Source organism: Grampus griseus (assembly GCF_964374135.1).
Source record: "Grampus griseus genome assembly, chromosome: 6".
Lineage (NCBI taxonomy): Eukaryota > Metazoa > Chordata > Mammalia > Artiodactyla > Delphinidae > Grampus > Grampus griseus.
Genome location: NC_139000.1, coordinates 83,413,275 through 83,422,181, shown reverse-complemented (window position 1 = coordinate 83,422,181; position 8,907 = coordinate 83,413,275). Strand labels below are relative to the sequence as shown.

The 8,907-nt window shown below is 42.9% G+C and overlaps 1 pseudogene across 1 annotated transcript; it reads right to left on the bottom strand.

Moving 5' to 3' along the window:
* Positions 1 to 685: 685 nt before the first annotated feature.
* LOC309824175 (ferritin light chain-like) lies at positions 686 to 2,622 on the bottom strand (annotated as a pseudogene). Its single transcript has 2 exons — positions 2,529 to 2,622; positions 686 to 1,118 (listed from the first exon to the last, which is right to left on the bottom strand). The product of its transcript is annotated as a ferritin light chain-like (transcript).
* Positions 2,623 to 8,907: the final 6,285 nt, after the last annotated feature.

Below are 8,907 nucleotides of genomic sequence, written 5' to 3'. Positions count from 1 at the left end.
TCTTAGCTCCCTGACCAGGGATCAAACCTGAACCCCCTGCATTGGCAGGCGAAGTCTTAACCACTGCACCACCAGGAAAGTCCCCCAACAGTAAACTTTTGATGTTCTGACTACCTGGTCTTTGTTGCAAAAATTCCTGTGTATCCTTGCTCCTCCTTTACCTCTTCGGAGAAGTCTCTCAGCGACTCTATGAGATGCTGTGTCCTGGGCTTAAGTCTTCAGTTTTGTCCACGGAATAAAACATAATTCTCAAATTTTAGATTGTGTATTTTTTCAGTTGACACTATCTATGAAGTTTTATCTAGGACCTCAAGAAATGTCACCAAAACCTATTTCTCTTACACCCCTGGTTCTGCTTTTCGTGTGTGGGCTCAGTCCTTACACTAGTTCTCGCCTCAGGGCAGCAGATGTGTTACAACTGCGAGTCCTAGAATATATTTCATTGCTTCTCATTGGCTGATTGGGAACATGATGCTCTGATTGGCTCAGCAGGAGCCTCCTAGCCACTATTATTATTATTATTATTATTTGCTGCAAAAAGCTTTATTATTTCCATTTGGTCCAGGGCTTGGGTTAGGGCTCCAGGGTGGTTCAAAAGCAGCCTAGTGGCTGCAGAGAGAGAGGCTTCAGGCAGAAGCCCTGACACCAGAGGGGCTCCTCAAAGGCTGCTGGGCTCCAGAGGTTCCTAGTCGTGCTTGAGGGTGAACCTTTCGAAGAGATACACGTCCAGCCCAGACTCGGGGCCCCCAGCCTGTGGAGGTTAGTCAGGTAGTTGACATCTTCTTGATGAGTTTCACCTGCTCCTGTAGGAAGTGGCTCTCCAGGAAGTCACAGAGATGGGGGTCTACTAAGGCAGAACCCAACACATGTAGATCCAAAAGGGCCTGGGTCAGGTTTTCCTCCATGAGCACGGTGGCTTCCGTAGCTGCCTGGGTTTTACCCCACTCATCTTGGGACGGCTTCTGCAGGTCCTGGAAGAGGGTGAGGCCACTGCTGGTGTTGCATCTTCAAGAGGCACTCAGCACCCTTGGGATTCTCCTCCGCCAATTTGTGGGAAAAGTGGCCCACGACCTGCAGAGACACATCGTAGCCAAGGTCAAAATAGAAGCCCAGAGAGAGTTAGTATAAGCAGATAGGGTAGGGGGTCCCCAGAGAAAGAACCAATCATGGCTTTCTTGACATAAATAAGCCATTTCTGGCCTAAGCCATTTTGTGATCTAAGCCTGGCCACAATTCTAGCCCTTGAACAGATTTCAGTAATTAATGATCTTAAGAGAGCAAAAGAATGCAGAAACAAACGACTATTGTCAAGTATGAGAAGCAACAATAGCAAAGATAATATACCAGTTGTAAAAACTCCCAGTTCTCTTTCAATGGTAAAGATTAACCTGAAGCTCTTAACCACCAGATCAACTGGAACCTAAGGGAGGATGATGTTAACGTTTTCTGGACCCCTGTGACTTCCATCAACTAAAGCTTGGAGTCTTTTGACCACCCAAGTCCCTTCATGAAAATGCATGTACCCTTAGCTTCCTCAATTTTACTGTTTAGGGAGACACTGCTCTGGGAAAGATCCCCAGTGTTCTCCTTACTTGCTGCAAGTAATAAATCCTTCCTTTTCTTGATCTTTGGTTTGGTTGTGTCAACTGAAAAAAATGGCACAATCTAAAAGTTGAGAATTTCAGCAGACTTTCTGAGGACTTAAGACCAGAAGACAGCCTCCCGGATAGCTCTGTGGGACTGTGGGACTCGAGGGACATTGTTCCAGCTAATGATTAAGAACTCTCCAGACAATAGGGGCTCCTTAGACAATGGGTGAATTTCCAGGATGTCCGGCCCCCTTCCGAGAAGGAGGGAGATACAAAATGTAAAAAAGGTGTCTGTCAAAGACCAATCAGGCAGCTGGGGACAAGTTCCCTCTCTGGTCCGAGCCTAAGCCGGGACCAATCAGCAGGAGAACACAACCAAATCTATAATTTACATACGGGGAAGTGGGAACCTATAAAACTGACATATTCGCGCCCAAAAGGGTTCCTTCTTCGACCTCCTGCGTGAGGACCAAGGAACCCCGGTGCACCGGCTTTTAATAAACCTCTTGCGTTTTGCATCGACTTCCGACTCTTGTTGTTTCCTGGGCGAGTCGAAACTCCTAGGAGACCGCGCAGGTCTAACAGGACTGCTCCAAAGAGGTAAGGGAGGAACCAGGATATAAAAGAGTTTTTGCAACAAAACCCAGGTAGTTGGAACATCAAAAGATTACTGTTAATTAAAAAAAAAAACAGACATCTTGGGTTACTTTACTACTTTTTTATGTATGGGAAGATGCAAGAGTCTGGGCTCTTTGAAATCATTCCTTAACAGTCTAGGGCCTCCATACTGAATCAGATGCACAGTCGGGGCAGCTGCAGTGGCTGAGGGATTGATGGCTGCAACATCCTTTGTTTACTGATACAGCGGGTGACGTTCTTCCACAGTTGTATCTTTTAACTCGACATCCACCAAGAGGCAAACCCAGTTTTTCGGGTAACAGTAGGTGTAGGAGGCCCGCAGATGCACGCAGACCGGGCGGTTGATGACAGCCTCTATCTCCGTGGAATAATTTTGACAAATCTGGGAGCTCATCGTTGATTGGCATTAAGGAGCTAAGCTCAGAAAATGATGTTGGCTGGTCCCCGAGACCAAGGAGAGCTGAGTGGTTGGTCCAAAGGTTGCAAGTGATAAATAGGTTGGAGGGTGGATGGGGGCTGGAAGAAGGGGCGTCTCTGGGTCTGTTCTGTCCAAACACTATTGAAGCAAGAGACACATCCACTAGACTGCGGAGCACACTGCTTCCTGGCCATTATTAGAACGAGGAGTGGACTCTACTTTTGAAGCCTAATAGCTGTCAATAGAGAAGTGGCTTTCCTAGAGGAAAACTGCAGTACTGTTTCCAGAAGAAAGCAGCCCCCCAAACATTAGATGCTCATGAACAAAGATAAACAATGATATATCCTGATAATTAAACTAAAGCTGATCAATATTGTTAGGCAAAATGCTTTAGTGGCAGCCTAATGAGCAAAGCCTCATGGGTGTTAACCTGCATTCGATTTGCACTGCACCTGTAGGGGTCAGTTCTCCTGCTTGTGGACAGCATCCCACGACTAATTCTGCCTCAGGGCTTTCTTGGCAGAATTTCTTTGGGAGCTTGCTCTGCCAGGTACAGGGTAAACTGGAAGTATTCACCAGGGGCAACCGTTAACCAAAAACGGAGAGAAGTTGGTGGATAAAGGCCCCAGACTCCAACCATTTTAGAGAACAATTCTGACGCACATTCTACATGATGTAGCAGAGGGCTCCTAGGGGGAGGGAGCCCCAGTAGTCCATAACCGTACCCAGTCAATAAGTGGGTCCTTTATTGGATTTTCCTCCTTCCTTGTCTCATTCTTCTCCACTCTCTCTCTAAGGAATTCCTTCCTAAGTCCTAATCTCAGTCTCTGCCCAGGAGATATCAAAGTGAAACCCAGCTGAGACCCAAAGGCTGGACAGAGCTACCCATGCAGAGAGCAAGGGGAAAACTGTGGTTTTGAAAAGGAGAGTAGAACTCCCCCATCAAATAGGAAAAACAGGTTAATTTTAGGCCACAGGGGAGAGCAATGAAAGATAAAAATGAAAGCGCATTTAATGAAGGTAAAACTGAATTGTTTCTACTGTTTTATATTAAGAAGCATTCTTAGAATTATTTCCATATTAATAAGCATAATTAATTTTGTAATGTGTATAATTATTGAAGTTGATTAGCTTTGTTCCCCCCATGTAGTGCAAATATTTTGAAAGCAGGAATTTCTTGAAGCTGGTATCTCTAAATTAAATTAAACTCAGCAAATTTGCATTGAGTATATACCATATCCAAAGTACTTTGCTAAGTGCTGTAAGACAAATTGTCCTTGCTTAAGGGGCCCTCAGAGTCTAGTAGAGGCAACAGATATACGTATCTGGCAAGCTTGAGACTAACCAAGGGAGCTATGGGATTACAGGTATAATCCTAGTATGTACCTTGTGGCTTCTTAGTAAAGGTCATGTATTCATTCATCTTTTACCGAGCATATACCTTATACCAGATCTGAATGAAGGACCGCCTTTTAATTATTATTGTTATTATTAATCAGGTGCAAAAATATTGATGTGTCTCCAAAGGCCAACCCTTCTTACAACTACCGGCAAATTCTCTAGCTTTGCTGTGAGCATCTTTCCTGTCTTTTTGAGACACTCCAAAGAAAACCCTCATCTGATCTTTTTCATGGCCTCCCAGGCATATTTCCTGAGGGTTTTGGAAGCTCTCCCTCTGGGAAATGCAAATGCCACATTTACAGATTCACAGAATGTTAGCTCTGAAAGGAATCTTAATGTTTTCTAGTGTTTTCCATAGAAATCTATATATATACTGCATACCAAAAGGGACTGGGAGGTTTGCATCTGTAAGTGGCAGACTCAGGGGCTCCAGCTGTCCTAAAGGCCAAGGGGTTCAATACCTCTGCATGCTAGTGTGGCTAGACAGGGGCAAGCAGATGACTGTCAGCTTGCCCGTAAGCTGTTCCGGCCACATTTATGTTAGCTGGCACACTTGTTTGGAATAATACCTTAGAGATTGTTTAGTTCAGCCCTGCAGTTCGTGTGCTTTCCAGAACTTCAGTTTTAGAAAAGAGGGAACCAAGGCCCAGAGAGGTGGCATGGCTTACCCAAGGGCACACAGTGAATTGGAGTTTCTCCTCATAGCTCCATTTAGAGACGGCTCCTCTTCCGCAACTTAAGGTCCTTTCACAATGCTCTTATCCAATTTAGGGAGAAGGGAGCTTACGGTGGGAAGCCGGGGAGAGATGGGTGTAGGGAGCAGTAGTAAAGTTCAAGGAAAGCTACATGCAGAAACACAGGATGTGAGACAGAGCATTCCTTTGAGTTTCAGGAAGCGTATCCTGGATGCGTTTAGTGCTGAAGCAAGCGAATTATGATGATCTCCCAAAATAACTTTGCTTTAGAGCTAAAGATATCCAGCCAGGCTCAAGGTTGCACAAGCCTTTTCCCCACAGCTCTTCGCTAATTGAATTAAACCCTTCTTGGCAATAGGGGAGTCTCCCAAAAACTGAACAGAAGGATTGATTTTGCACAGGTAATGACTTGGCTTTCCAGTTGCTTCAGGCTGCCTGCCTCAGCTCAAATTCCTCCTTTAGCTACTGTCTGCTTTCATCTTCCGGTAGTCATTAGTGATACCTGATCCCATTACACTCTGGGGGCCTTCCAGGCATACTCTGTTAACTAATACTCATGATTGCTGCTAATTCATAGAGGGAAGAGCTCTGTACCGGCTGGTACATCTTCATAGTGTTCTTATCCACTTTTCAATTTCAGTTGCAATGCCACGGGAACTGAAGGTACTTCCATTAGAAAAGGGAATACTGCATTTTGTTTTCCAGAATCATGTATGTGCTAGAATCAAAGCCAGCAAGAGAGGACAAGAAAAGTCACAGAATTATAGTCTGTCTTCGAGTCATTCACCTCCCATCACTGTGGACTTCTACTCACTTTCAAAGCTCATTGTGTTTTGCTCTGCCCAGAGCCCACACATAGCATTCTTCCAAGCTCTGAACCTTTCTCCCATTCCTTCATGGTAATCTGTCTTTCGTGGCCTATGTTGTTTTCATTAAACTCATAAATATCTAAAAATTATATTTCTAACTGCTAAGGCATCTCCTTCCTAAATTAAATATTTCATAGCTCTAAGTTCCTTTGGAGAATTAGAATTTGCCTCAAAGGAATGACTCCCAGACTGAGAATTTCAGGGAACTTGATGAACCTGTAGTCGGAAATATTTGGGGTAGGCATTTATTTTAAGTTTTCTTTATTTCACATCAGCCACTCAGGTTAGTGTGAATGACAAATGTTCCCTGCCATATCAGTAAACAAAGGATGTTGCAGCAGTCAAGCCATCACATTACAGCCCCCCTGACTGTGAGCCCTGCAGGAACACAGGATGGAGACAAACAGGCTGCCCACTGCCAAGCCCTGAGCCACTGCAGTCACCCCCAACTGTGCGCCCTGAGGTGATTCAGGATGGAGAAAAGCAGAACACTGACCCCAGATAGCTGAGGTGCATATCAAAGGAATGATTTCATTGAGCCCAGACCCTTGCATCTTCCTATACATAGAAAAGCACTAAATTCCTTAACTTGAGATATCTGGTTTTCTTTAATTAACAGTAATCTTTTGATGTTCCCACTACCTGGTCTTTGTTACAAAAGCTCCTATACATCCTGGCATCCCCCCTTGCCTCTTCAGAGCAGTCCATCAGAGAGATCTGAGAGTCCTGTCTCCCAGGTTTAAGTCGAATGTCTGTCGAATAAAACATAACTCTCAACTTTTAGGTTGTGCTTTTATTTTTTTTTCAGTCAACACTAGCTAACATTGCCTAGGAGGTGAACAGAAATATTTTACAGCGTTTATGGTTCTGTGCAAGATGGTAATCTGCAAGAAACTAAATCAGGAGCGACCTTATCCTGGAAAGCAGAACTGGTCATGCAGGCCCTCAGTAAGAAACCAGAACATATGGATAATAACTAGTAAGAGAGACTAACTCAATTATTTGTTCAGGTCCAATTCTTCTGTGGCTGTATGAACACAGCATTTATTAAAAATTGTCCATTTCACTTCCAGGAATAAACAGAAGCATGATTCATAAGGGAGGAAAAGGCCTGTAAGGTATGAAATCATCACCAGGCCAAAGAGGTGGCTACAGTTTGTCAGAATCACTGCTGTCAATAAGTAGTGAAACTTTCAGAATTTCGTTGCCCTCTGAATAAATCCAGAAAGAATGAACACATGACAAGTAGATTTACCTTTGGCAGAAGCAATCCAGAGATGGTCTGTAGGTGTGTGACTGTTAGAGATTCAGGAAACCTCTAAATTTTTTATAGCTGACCTACATAAATCATCAAGACAAGGAATATTAGCAAAGAAAGCTATAGCCTCCTAAACTGTGTTTTGCATGGAGCACACATACAGCAGTGTTCCACTGGAGTTGGCAGTACGGGTTTCACAGAATTGATTGTTAAATATTCAGGTAAATTCTGTTGGTCCCTTGAAATCAGCCACAGTGGGAATGTTTATACCATAGAAATTGGCAGTTGCTATAGAACATGGATTTTTGTTTGCTAGTTTTGTTTAGTTTTCAGAGAGTTGGTTTACCAGTCCACCACTGTCCAGCACTGCTAGAAGCAAAGAGAGCCTGTCAGGAAAATGTACATTCCTATCCCTCAGAGAGGCCTGTGTTGTATGGAATTGGGAAAACTCACCAGACATTTCCCAGAACCTGGATGGAGTATTCCTCCAAGTCTCCTTCCTTCAGGTCTATGCTCAGCTAAGTAACCTTCTGCTTATTTATTTGGTACCAGTAGATGAATTGGTGTCAGATGGTATTCCTTCAAGTCCTGGGGCTTCTAAGGAACTGTTCTGGAGGACATCTGGGGAAAGAGGAGAAGATCACACCAGGCTGAGCAGCCCTTTCCTCTGTCTTCAACAGGAGCAGCTTCATTTTCTCTGTTTTACATATTGGTCACACACACACACACACACACACACACACACACACACAACCCAAAACAAAACAGTTGCTTGGAGAAAGCATAACACCGCTAAAAAAAACTTTCAAAAATAGTAGGCCAGAGATTTTGTTTGCCAGAAAAGCACATCCCTTATTAAAGTTAACAGTTTATTTTTCTGGGTGTAATTCGGCCACTTGTGAGTTTAGTTAACTTCAATCAGCTTCCTATTAACTGATAAAGTTGCGATGCACCGACTGAAAATTCAAATATCTTGACTTCCCATGTTGAAGATTAGACACATCAGTGAGGAACTGCCCTTCTGAGATTTCGATCAGGGTGGTCAGTACACTTTCCTCTCTGATAGCTCTCTCTTACATGGAGCAACTGGGAAACTTTCTCTTTGCTACAAGGAAACTGGAAAATGTAGTCCGTCAGGTGAGCTGAGCTCAAGTCATGGGATGTTTCTGTCTATTAAAATGGTTCTTCTTCTAATTACAAAAGTGACCTGATGTCCCTTAAAATTTTTAGAAAATTAGAAAAGCAAAAAGAAGAAAATGGAAATCACTTTATCCACCACCCAAAGACGGTCACTATTACTTCTGGTGTATAGTCTAGCCATTTATACAAACACACATGTTCATCCACATACACATGACTTTTTTTTCCTTCCACGTGACTTTTTTTTTTAAGAGGAGGTTCTAAAGTTTGAGTTTGCAATGTAATGACATTTGACTGGTTCTCATCACAGTTTCTGTATCTGTAATACCTGGGTACAGGTTGATCTCTACATGAAAGGCCTTTTCTCTATATAAAATTCTAAGTAAAAGGTAATGTAAAAGCTTCAATTTAAAAGAAAATCAATTAGTTATTTTACTAGATACTACATGCCTACAGTATAATCTAAAAGCATAATATGGTGTTCAATAAACGTGGGTCTCTCTGCCACAGTCTACCAGTTCTCCCCAGAGGCAACCACTGTTATCAGTTCCTTGTTTATCAGAGACACTCTGAGCCTATGCAAGCATATGTGTAAAGTGTAACAGCTAATTTAAAGAGAAGATGTTTGGTTTATATATGGAATTAGAGCTCAAACATTTTCCTTCTATTAAAATATTCTTGAAAAGTCTTTCGTTGTTGTTTTGTTTTTATGCATTATTTTCCTTTATGGCTAGAGAAAGCTTCTCATCTATGGTCATTACTATTGTCATAATCATCAGCAAACATGAATTAAGTCCCAGTGTATGCAGGTTACTGTAAGAATACCTTCATTTAGAGAATAAACTATCCTGACTTTGGGAGTGAAGGTTGGGGATTGGTAAGATGATAATTGCATAAT